The sequence below is a fragment of the Cherax quadricarinatus genome, chromosome 55, assembly GCF_038502225.1.
Source record: "Cherax quadricarinatus isolate ZL_2023a chromosome 55, ASM3850222v1, whole genome shotgun sequence".
Taxonomy (NCBI): domain Eukaryota; kingdom Metazoa; phylum Arthropoda; class Malacostraca; order Decapoda; family Parastacidae; genus Cherax; species Cherax quadricarinatus.
In genome coordinates, this window is record NC_091346.1 from 20627747 (window position 1) to 20640905 (window position 13159).

Genomic DNA, 13159 nt, shown 5'->3' on the forward strand with positions numbered 1-13159 from the left:
ATGAAGCCTACAACGCAGTCGAATCGCTTCGGCAATGACGATTCGTACTGTTGCACATGTGTCTTATAACCTTCCCACCTCAGGTACTCAAGTCCGGCTATCCGGTTTCCCTGAATCCCTTCATAAATGTTGCCTTGCTCACACTCCAACAGCACGTCAAATCATAAAAAAGCACTTGCTTCCACTCCTATGTAACACGCTCACAGAATCCTGTTGAATGTCCAAACCCCCGTCTTTATACAACTCTCGTGCACTAAGAGAACTAAACCAGATTACGTAAACTGGCCCAGCAGAGTGATTAGTGTTTGATCATGCATAACAAAAGATGTGCTGTTGCTGCGACTGCGTGGACACTTCACGTTTTCTTTAATCAACTTTCTCTAGACATTTCTAAATATTGCACATATAACAATGTTGTATGTCTAGATAACAAAGACACCCAGTTGTTGCACATTGTCTGATACTTCAAGTTGTCGGTATTATATACCGTTGATGTTATGATATTGTAAATATATCTCCAAGACTCTTACTTAAAATAAAAATGGTGAAATTGTCTCAGCACTGTGACTCAGTCTCTCGTTGAAGTTCTCGCAGGACTTAAGAACATAAGAAGGAACACTGCTGCAGGTCTACTGGCCCATGCGAGCCAGGTCCAAGTCATTTCCCGGCTTAAACCAATGACCCACCTAGTCAGGTCAGATCACATCCACTTAAGGAGCACGGCATCAGACCTATTAGCACAAGCTAATCAAGTTCAACTTACACCCACTCTACGGAACACAGGCTTTACCAAAACTAGTTCTAAAACCCCGGCTTTAAACGATGGAGGAATGGTTCCGAACTTCCTTTGATAAACCGTTTAAAAAAAAATGGCTGATCCCCACGCGAGGCTTCTTCTAAGAAAGCCCTGACGTGAGTGTGTAGAGAAGTGGGAATCATGAAGCTGGGAGGGAGGGAGGGTGAGAGGATGAGTGTGGCTGTGTCACAACGAGAGAGGTGCTCGCTGACTTTACTATTCCACGGACATGACTCAGTCATGCCTCTTACACTGACTGCCCGTGACGTCACCAGGGGACCACCACCACACCGCCTACTGCTGACGTCACCAACTGCACCCACCTTATAAGGCTGTAGCCCCGCCCCTTTACCCTCCCCCTTCCCCCTTGCATTTCTCTCTCCCAGCCGTCCGGGGCCTCGATCCCCCTTCCCTCCCTCCTGGGGTCCTGCACTGGCCCTCCTGCAAGTGGTTCCGCCCAGGGCCTCCTACTCCCTCCAGCCCTGGGCACCGCCCACCTGTCTCCCTCCCTCCGTCTGTGGCACCTCCCTCCCTCCCTCCCTCCCCCCAGGGCCAGCCTTCAGGCACCCACCACCAGTTCGCCGACACCCGCGCCCCGGTGCGTCCTGCCGGTACCATGTGTATTCACACTGCTGAACTTGGGAGCTATACCAGGGTGGGCAGCTCGTCTGGCTAGTACACCCACATCTCAATTGTGCTCCAACGAGAGGGGAAAAAGTGCTCCACCGGGAGGGAAAACGGTTGTGCTCCAACGGGACGGGAAATAGTTAAGTGCCGCTGAGTTTCCGTTGGTATGAGCGCGTGGGCAGCCCCTGCAGTGAGCGCCACCTACCTTTAAGTGTACTCGTGTGACGGGGGGGATTGATACGAGGGGAACAGTTGAGTGCCGTTGATATTTCCGTTGTTGGTGTGACCGCGCGTTGATAGATATATTCAAACGTTACGTACGTTACTTTATTAATGTAAACAAGTGACGTCACCTCTAGATGCCATGTTAAGACGACTGTCTTAGTCTGACTTTTTTAGGATATCCTTGGTAATTTACACATATGTTACTATGTATGATGGTATGTGTAACTGTATTCGTGTGTGCGCCAATACCTATAATAATAATAATAATAATAATAATAATAATAATAATATTATTATTATTATTATTATTATATTTCTAAAAGTACATGTACAAGGTATACAGTCCTAGCTGACATCAGTGACATACTACTATACAGAAAGCCTCTTGTTATGCATCGGGCAAATTAGATTAATTTTGTCCCCAGGATGCGACCCACACCAGTCGATTAACACCCAGGTAACTATTTTACTGCTAGGTGAACTTACTTAAACATTGTGGCTTGCTGCGGTCCTCATCTGCAGTGCTACCCACAACAGTCTACCACCTCCGAGCAGTAAATAGACACCTAGGAGTCCTATGTGCCTATTTACCGCTAGGTGATCCTATAAGCAAAATTGACAGTCCATCTCTCTTCGTCCAGGATTGAATCTGGGCACTTGTGGTTGCGAACCGAAGGGTCCTGTGAATGACTTCACTGTCTTGATGCCTGAGAAGAGCTCTTGATCCGAGGAATTGCTGCCACCCTCAAAATTATGCCCCGATAAGCGAGTTGATTTGGTAGTGTCACCTTGTGAGGGAACATATCCTGTAGAAGTCACTAGTATTTCTGTCTGTCTGATTCTCTCTCTCTCTCTCTCTCTCTCTCTCTCTCTCTCTCTCTCTCTCTCTCTCTCTCTCTCTCTCTCTCTCTCTCTCTCTCTCTCTCTCTCTCTCTCTCTCTCCCTCTCTCCCCGAGTTACTCTCCTCCCAGAGTTCCACAACACAATTTTAGCTTTTAAAGGTGAGGATCCAAATTTAGCCCTTGATTAACATTCTTCATTAAGTGTGCAGTTTTTTTCAGCTAGGAGAGACGCTAGGCTGGGGAGGGTAATTCAAAGCGTGTTGTTGTTGTTGCGGTTGTTTTTTTCCGTATTCTTGTTGTGGTTGTTCTTGTTTCGGTTGTAGTTCTTGTTCTTCGTGTTTTTGTTGTTGTGGTTGGTTGAAATTTTTGTTGCTTACACACACACACACACACACACATACACACATACACACACATACACACACACACACACACAACCACACACACCAGTGAAGAGGCGCGGCCAGGAGCTAGGACTCGACCCCTGCAACCTCAACTAGGTGAATACACACATTATATATATATATATATATATATATATATATATATATATATATATATATATATATATATATATATATATATATATAATTATATATATATATGTGTGTGTGTGTACTCACACACCTAGTTTTGTACTCACCTAGTTGTGGTTGCTGGGGTCGATTCATAGCTCCTGGCCCCGCCTCTTCACTGGCCGCTACTAGGTCACTCCCTGCACCATTAGCTTTATCATACCTCTGCTTAAAACTATGAATGGATTCTGCCTCCACTACATCGCTTCCCAAACTATTCCACTTCCTGAATACTCTGTGACTGAAGAAATACTTCCTAACATCCCTGTGATTCATCTGAGTCTTCAACTTCCAACTGTGTCCCCTTGTTGTTGTGTCCCATCTCTGGAACATCCTGTCTCTGTCCACCTTGTCAATTCCTCTCAGTATTTTATGTCATTATCATGTTCCCCCTATCTCTCCTGTCCTCCAGTGTCGTCTGGTCGATTTCCCTTAACCTCTCCTCATAGGACATACCCATTAGCTCTGGGACTAGTCTTGGTGCAAACCTTTGCACTTTCTCTAGTTTCTTTACGTGCTTGGCTAGATGTGGGTTCCAAACTGGTGCCGCATACTCCAATATGGGCCTAACATACACGGTGTACAGGGTCCTGAACGATTCATTATTAAGATGGCGGAATGCTGTTCTTTGATAGGCGCCCATATGCTGCAGCAGTTATTTGGTTGATGTGCGCTTCAGGAGATGTGCCTGGTGTTATACTCACCCCAAGATCTTTTTCCTTTAGTGAGGTTTGTAGTCTCTGGCCCCCTAGACTGTACTCCGTCTGCGGTCTTCTTTGCCTTTCTCCAGTCTTCATGACTTTGCACTTGGTAGGGTTGAGCTCCAGGAGCTAATTGCTGGACCAGGCCTGTAGCCTGTCCAGATCCCTTTGTAGTTCTGCCTGGTCCTGTGTGTGTGTGTGTGTGTGTGTGTTTTGTGTGTTTTTTGTGTTAGTGTGTGCGTGTGTGTGTGTATGTGTGTGTGTGTGTGTGTGTGTGTGTGTGTGTGTGTGTGTGTGTGTGTGTGTGTATGTGTGTGTATGTGTGTGTGTGTGTGTGTGTGTGTGTGTGTGTGTGTGTGTGTATGTGTGTGTGTGTGTGTGTGTGTGTGTGTGTGTGTGTGTGTGTGTGTGTGTGTGTGTGTGTGTGTGTGTGTGTCTGTGTGTGTGTGTGTGTGTGTGTGTGTGTGTGTGTGTGTGTGTGTGTGTGTGTGTGTGTGTGTGTGTGTGTGTGTGTGTGTGTGTGTGTGTGTGTGTGTGTGTGTGTGTGTGTGTGTGTCGTGCCGAATAGGTAAAACTGGTCAATTAGGAAGAACTCGTTTAAAATTAAGTCCTTTCTTCAATTTTCTCTTGTACGTTTAAAGATATACTTTTTTATTTATGTTAATGTAAAACATGATAATTTTGTACCAGAAGAACCTTAGAAAACTTACCTAACCATATTATGACAAGCGCAATTTAATTTAACCTAATCCAACTGTATATATTATAAATAAGTTTACAATAATTTAATAATAAAAACACAATGAAATATATTTTTTCGTTAGGTTCAGAATGATTTTTGCGAAATTATTGCATACACAAATTTTCACTTGACTTATTCGGTAAGAAGAGCGTTGCTGTTTAAGCCGAAATCGCAAGTTTTACTTACTCGGCACGTCATATATATATATATATATATATATATATATATATATATATATATATATATATATATATATATATATATATATATATATATATATATATATATATATTTATATTTATATATATATATATATATATATATATATATATAAAGCATTCAGAAACTAAAGCATGGTGATCTGAAACTGGCAAGAGTCAAGAGGTTGGGTTGTCAGCATCCCAGTGAGATGAACCGAGAGGATGTCCCTTTTCCGTCCGTCTATCCCTCTGTGGCTGTTTTCGCCCTGTGTCTCACTCCGTCCACTCCTCTGTCCGTGCTGATAAGCTAAATGGAGGGCCTTGAATATGCAAGGGGTTGGCTGGCCCCACGCCAGACCAGAGTAGGATTTGTGCCACTGATGTGTGTTTGTGTGTATGTGTGTGGGGTATGTACTCGCCTATTTGTGGTTGCAGAGATTGAATCGTAGCCCTTGTGTATATGTACTCACCTATATGTGTGTGAAGTGGTAGTAGTGCTTTGATGATTTTCACTGACTTCTGACCTCTTAGGAGTTTTCATATCTACTCTTGAAGCTGTGTATTGAGTTGGCTTCCACGAAGATATTCCATTTTTCAACCAGTCTGAGACTAAAGAAATAATTCCTTACATCCCTATGGCTCATCTTGTGTCTTCAACTTCCACCTGTCCCAAAGCACATTTGTGGATCAACTGCAGTGTGAACAGACTGATGTTGTAGGTGCCAGGCTTAGACTTAGTTACAAGCACTTCTGGCAGTTTGGCAGACACATTGATGATCAAACCAAATGCAAAGTACCTGGCCAGCCTTATGGCCACTATCTTGGACACTATGTGTTCAGTTGTCCACTCATTGAGGAATATAGAGATGGCATAATAACCTATGTGATGTCAAGATACCTTATTAATGCAAGCAAATTTCCTAAATGTGCTTACAATAGATAAGTGATCTGTAAATATAAATCCAGATGTACTCCTGTAAACCCTTTTGAGGCCTAGTTCCAAGGCCTTTTGTGTATTCAAATGCTCTGCTCTACTGTCATGTGTGTGTGTGTGTGTGTGTGTGTGTGTGTGTGTGTGTGTGTGTGTGTGTGTGTGTGTGTGTGTGTGTGTGTGTGTGTGTGTGTGTGTATGTGTATGTGTGTGTGTGTGTGTGTATGTGTGTGTGTGTGGACTGAGAACCTCAAGCTGGCTGAGGGACTGATAACCTCAAACTGTTTCTACAAGATTGATGGACTGATTGCACCATCTTCACCTCGTCAATTCTACCTTCAATGTATTCTGTATATCTGACTGATGAAGCCTACCGCGTAGGTAGGTGAAACGTTTGAACAATAAAGATATACAGCTGTTGCACATGTGACATGCTCATCAACTTACCGGTATTCTGTACCAGTCAACATTCTTAGTTATCTCTGTATTAGGACTGAAGACGCTACTCATGGTGAAAAATATCTTTAAATTTTTAAATACTTTTATCAGCGCACAGAAAATAAGTCGTAATTATGGCTAGGACAAAAAGTCATATTTTATTTAAATGTATATTCAGTGTTAGGTTAGGTTGCTACTCTTACTTTTTCTCCTGTCACATTGTTTCTGATTTTTTTTGTGACTTTTTCTTGGATCCCTTGAGAGATGTATGTCTCATTGTGTGTGTATATATATATATATATATATATATATATATATATATATATATATATATATATATATATATATATATATATATATATATATATATATATATATATATGCAAAACAACCACTGTGAAAATTAGAGAAATTCCAAGCGATTTCGTGACTACTCACATTATCAAGGAACAATGAAAGTAATGCATCAAAGGAAGGCATATAAAGGGTCTAGCCCACACCTCACTATCACATCCCACAACAAAGCAACACCTGACGCGCGACTCATAAGAAAGGGAACACTGCAGCAGACCCGCTGGCCCAACTAGACAGGTCCTTCACACAACCCACCAACAAATTAGTCTACCCAAGAATTAAGAACTTTAAAATTCATTATTTGTCCAATGTATTATTAAATTCTTCCCAAATTCTATTAATTATAAATGGATCTAATTTATATAAACCAAAGGAAATATTCATATTATTGTCAAAACTGCTTTTTATGAAACAAGATTCAATTATATATCCCTGTCGACCATGGACTTGCTTTGACTCACGAAATCGTAATGACACGATTGCAAACAAACCATACTCTCTGACCGCGGGTTCAATCCCGCCCATGGTATGGTTTTTTTTTATGGATTTGCTTGATACAACTTTCTCAACATTTTGAAAATCAATTGGATGGTTAAAATCTCTCACGTGAATAAATAGAGCATTGGTTGTTTTGCATATTCTGAAATCACCTATTTACGGTGATCTTATTGCATATATATATATATATATATATATATATATATATATATATATATATATATATATATATATATATATAATATTATATATATATCGCGTCGAGAGTTTACTTTAATCCCCATTTTAGGGATTTAAATATTCTTGATCGATGGTGAATAAGATACATCGTGAGGTCATCAAAAGTCCGCACTTATGAGAGGAACCATATGACGACGTTTCGGTCCGTTCTGTACTATTGCCAAGTCACAGCTGCAGGCTGAATGACCCTCCTGAAGTCGATAGGCTTTAAACCCTATTAATTATCCAGCTAACGGTATCCGGCTCATTTGGGCGTGTCTGTGGGCGTGTCTGCGACAACATCAGCTGAGAGGACTTGGGTACGGGGGTAAGGAGGAGTGAGAACCCCATGGCGAGGGGGAGGGCCAGTGGTCCTATCGACCGTGGTCTCTGCTGCCAGATTTGTGGTCACCCTTCTCCCTCAAGAAGGGGCGGGGGGGGGGGGGGTTCCGTGATGCCTCTGAAAAAATAAACACATAAGCAGTATAATGTGATCCTTTATTGACAACGTTTCGCCCACACAGTGGGCTTTATCAAGTCACAAACAGATCTACCTGGGTGAAGATCAAGAAAGATACTGATAGTAAGAGGTGAGATTATTATTGGTATTATTAAAGTGTAGGGGTCATACATTGCTCTGTGGAATGATTAAGTTAGGTAATGTTTGTCACGAAACAGGACAAGTGTTTCCTGATGTGGATTTTATTTATATGATGACCTGCAGCTGGAGCTTTTGGTCATCTGACTGAGACCTTCCACTGGCTTAACGCTTTAAAAATTATGGTTATGATTTTAACCATTTTTCGATCTATAAAGATAATTAGGCTTCATCCGAGTTAGGGGAGGGTAGCTCCACTTCCTCGGATCATGAACTGTTCATTAGTATCAGTAATCTTAAGAGTATAGTGTAGTATATGTGAGCGCGAAGAACAAGCTACCACAACCCTGAACTGTTACTCTCCTCCTCTTCCCCACCTTGTTGACACTAGCTATTCTCGTCTTCTCTTATGTACCCTCCTCTCTCCTCTTTGCTACGTCTGCATTCTCTGCCATTGCTTCTATTTCCATTTATTTTTATCTATCTTACCTCTTGTATTTTCTTCCCTTTTATGGTCTCCTTCATCTTCTTCCTATCTGCTCTCACACTCCCAGATTTACCACTGAGCTCTACTGTATAACCCATGTGTATGTTTGCTTCTTCAACGAAAAGTTTCTCTCTCTCTCTCTCTCTCTCTCTCTCTCTCTCTCTCTCTCTCTCTCTCTCTCTCTCTCTCTCTCTCTCTCTCTCTCTCTCTCTCTCTCTCTCTCTCTCTCTCTCTCTCACTCTTTTCTGCAATTTTACAGGCTCCTGATGTGTTGATTGCAACACGTAAGGCCTAGAGCTTTCATTCAACTCCCTCTGTGGTTGTTTTGCACAAACACACACACACACACACACACACACACACACACACACACACACACACACACACACACACACACACACACACACACACACACAGAGCTGCAGCCTCTCCAGGTCAAGCCTCAGTTCTGTTAATGATTCAGAATTACTTGTTTCGTGATTTCATTGATATATATATATATATATATATATATATATATATATATATATATATATATATATATATATATATATATATTTATATATATTTATATATATATATATATATATATATATATATATATATATATATATATATATATATATATATATATATATATATATATATAATTGTGTGTGTGCGCGCGCGCGCGTGTGCGTGTGCATGTGCATGCGCACGATAAAAAAAAAGTGCATGGAAGATTAAAGAGCGAATATTATGAAGGTGCTTTTATACGCTATTTAATTTTGGATTAACTTGTTCAGTATCATTTACAAAACCTGCTCCGTATAGAAGAGTTTTATAAGAAAGCCGACTGTATATCACTCGTAGGTAGTTACTGGTGAGCATTAACTATTAACAGATACGTTGTGTTGCAGGGGAAGATGGTGGTGTCTGAGGGAGCCATCAACAACATCATGGGGGGGATGGAGAACACTGCCGGGGTCAGACTTCACTCTCACCGTCACAAGCTTAAACAGAGGTAAGTGTCTCTGTATACTCACCTGGTTGTAGAATGCGACACTTGTGCAACATTTGGGAATCTTTATTGAGAAAATGTTTCGCCAGGCAGTGGCTTCTTAGTCCAATACAAAGAAGAACGGTAGAAGAAAAGGAGTAGTTTGAGGTAATCAGTTCTTCAGCTTGGAGTCAGTGTCCAGTCCATTATTCTTAAAACATCTTGAACTCGTCGACTCTAGGCTGAGGGACTGATTACCTCAAACTACTCCTCTTCTTTGCATTAGACTGAAGAAGCCAATGGCTGGCGAAACGTTTTATCAATAAAGATTCGCAAATGCTGCTCAAGTGTCTCATTCTTCAACTTTACGGTTTTCTGAGCTATTTACATCTCACCTAGTTGTGCTTTCGCCAGTATTATGGGTGTGAAGCGCTAAATCCGTAAGGATGGGTGGTGATTCATTCGGCACAATGAGCAGTGGAGGCTTGAATCTTCATTAGCTTATAGTGAAACTGATAAATTAGACATATGTGCAACTTGGGGATCTTTAATGAGATGCCCAAGTGTTGCACATGTGTCTAATTTATCAACTTGTCGGTTCTCTGAACCATTCATCTGTAGTGAGACTGATTATCTCCAAGCTGAGTAACTTGTAAGACTGATTATCTCCAAGCTGAGTAACTTGTAAGACTGATTATCACCAAGCTGAGTAACTTGTAAGACTGATTATCACCAAGCTGAGTAACTTGTAAGACTGATTATCTCCAAGCTGAGTAACTTGTAAGACTGATTATCTCCAAGCTGAGTAACTTGTAAGACTGAGTATCTCCAAGCTGAGTAATTTGTAAGACTGATTATCACCAAGCTGAGTAACTTGTAAGACTGATTATCACCAAGCTGAGTAACTTGTAAGACTGATTATCACCAAGCTGAGTAACTTGTAAGATTGATTATCTCCAAGCTGAGTAACTTGTAAGACTGATTATCTCCAAGCTGAGTAACTTGTAAGACTGAGTATCTCCAAGCTGAGTAATTTGTAAGACTGATTATCACCAAGCTGAGTAACTTGTAAGACTGATTATCACCAAGCTGAGTAACTTGTAAGACTGATTATCTCCAAGCTGAGTAACTTGTAAGACTGAATATCACCAAGCTGAGTAACTTGTAAGACTGATTATCTCCAAGCTGAGTAACTTGTAAGACTGATTATCTCCAAGCTGAGTAGCTTGTAAGACTGATTATCTCCAAGCTGAGTAACTTGTAAGACTGATTATCACCAAGCTGAGTAACTTGTAAGACTGATTATCTCCAAGCTGAGTAACTTGTAAGACTGATTATCTCCAAGCTGAGTAACTTGTAAGACTGATTATCTCCAAGCTGAGTAACTTGTAAGACTGATTATCACCAAGCTGAGTAACTTGTAAGACTGATTATCTCCAAGCTGAGTAACTTGTAAGACTGATTATCACCAAGCTGAGTAACTTGTAAGACTGATTATCTCCAAGCTGAGTAACTTGTAAGACTGATTATCTCCAAGCTGAGTAGCTTGTAAGACTGATTATCTCCAAGCTGAGTTACTTGTAAGACTGATTATCTCCAAGCTGAGTAACTTGTAAGACTGATTATCACCAAGCTGAGTAACTTGTAAGACTGATTATCTCCAAGCTGAGTAACTTGTAAGACTGATTATCTCCAAGCTGAGTAACTTGTAAGACTGATTATCACCAAGCTGAGTAACTTGTAAGACTGATTATCTCCAAGCTGAGTAACTTGTAAGACTGATTATCACCAAGCTGAGTAACTTGTAAGACTGATTATCTCCAAGCTGAGTAACTTGTAAGACTGATTATCTCCAAGCTGAGTAACTTGTAAGACTGATTATCACCAAGCTGAGTAACTTGTAAGACTGATTATCTCCAAGCTGAGTAACTTGTAAGACTGATTATCTCCAAGCTGAGTAACTTGTAAGACTGATTATCTCCAAGCTGAGTAACTTGTAAGACTGATTATCTCCAAGCTGAGTAACTTGTAAGACTGATTATCACCAAGCTGAGTAACTTGTAAGACTGATTATCTCCAAGCTGAGTAACTTGTAAGACTGATTATCTCCAAGCTGAGTAACTTGTAAGACTGAATATCTCCAAGCTGAGTAACTTGTAAGACTGATTATCACCAAGCTGAGTAACTTGTAAGACTGATTATCACCAAGCTGAGTAACTTGTAAGACTGATTATCTCCAAGCTGAGTAACTTGTAAGACTGATTATCTCCAAGCTGAGTAACTTGTAAGACTGATTATCACCAAGCTGAGTAACTTGTAAGACTGATTATCACCAAGCTGAGTAACTTGTAAGACTGATTATCTCCAAGCTGAGTAACTTGTAAGACTGATTATCTCCAAGCTGAGTAACTTGTAAGACTGATTATCACCAAGCTGAGTAGCTTGTAAGACTGATTATCTCCAAGCTGAGTAACTTGTAAGACTGATTATCTCCAAGCTGAGTAACTTGTAAGACTGATTATCTCCAAGCTGAGTAACTTGTAAGACTGATTATCTCCAAGCTGAGTAACTTGTAAGACTGATTATCACCAAGCTGAGTAACTTGTAAGAGTGATTATCACCAAGCTGAGTAACTTGTAAGACTGATTATCTCCAAGCTGAGTAACTTGTAAGACTGATTATCTCCAAGCTGAGTAACTTGTAAGACTGATTATCACCAAGCTGAGTAGCTTGTAAGACTGATTATCTCCAAGCTGAGTAACTTGTAAGACTGATTATCTCCAAGCTGAGTAGCTTGTAAGACTGATTATCTCCAAGCTGAGTAACTTGTAAGACTCATTATCTCCAAGCTGAGTAACTTGTAAGACTGATTATCACCAAGCTGAGTAACTTGTAAGACTGATTATCACCAAGCTGAGTAACTTGTAAGACTGATTATCTCCAAGCTGAGTAACTTGTAAGACTGATTATCTCCAAGCTGAGTAACTTGTAAGACTGATTATCTCCAAGCTGAGTAACTTGTAAGACTGGTTATCTCCAAGCTGAGTAACTTGTAAGACTGATTATCACCAAGCTGAGTAGCTTGTAAGACTGATTATCTCCAAGCTGAGTAACTTGTAAGACTGATTATCTCCAAGCTGAGTAACTTGTAAGACTGATTATCTCCAAGCTGAGTAACTTGTAAGACTGATTATCTCCAAGCTGAGTAACTTGTAAGACTGATTATCACCAAGCTGAGTAACTTGTAAGACTGATTATCACCAAGCTGAGTAACTTGTAAGACTGATTATCTCCAAGCTGAGTAACTTGTAAGACTGATTATCTCCAAGCTGAGTAACTTGTAAGACTGATTATCACCAAGCTGAGTATCTTGTAAGACTGATTATCTCCAAGCTGAGTAACTTGTAAGACTGATTATCTCCAAGCTGAGTAGCTTGTAAGACTGATTATCTCCAAGCTGAGTAACTTGTAAGACTCATTATCTCCAAGCTGAGTAACTTGTAAGACTGATTATCACCAAGCTGAGTAACTTGTAAGACTGATTATCACCAAGCTGAGTAACTTGTAAGACTGATTATCTCCAAGCTGAGTAACTTGTAAGACTGATTATCTCCAAGCTGAGTAACTTGTAAGACTGATTATCACCAAGCTGAGTAACTTGTAAGACTGATTATCACCAAGCTGAGTAACTTGTAAGACTGATTATCACCAAGCTGAGTAACTTGTAAGACTGATTATCACCAAGCTGAGTAACTTGTAAGACTGATTATCACCAAGCTGAGTAACTTGTAAGACTGATTATCACCAAGCTGAGTAACTTGTAAGACTGATTATCACCAAGCTGAGTAACTTGTAAGACTGATTATCACCAAGCTGAGTAACTTGTAAGACTGATTATCTCCAAGCTGAGTAACTTGTAAGACTGATTATCTCCAAACTGAGTAACT

General features: G+C 40.5%; 1 protein-coding gene across 1 annotated transcript in view; it reads left to right on the forward strand.

The window, feature by feature from the left end:
• Positions 1 to 1360: 1360 nt before the first annotated feature.
• LOC138851055 (NUAK family SNF1-like kinase 1) overlaps positions 1361 to 13159 on the forward strand; it is a gene marked incomplete at its 3' end in the record, with an annotated part of 36562 nt that continues 24763 nt past the window's right edge. Inside the window, 2 exon segments of the mRNA XM_070096905.1 lie at positions 1361 to 1562; positions 9133 to 9236.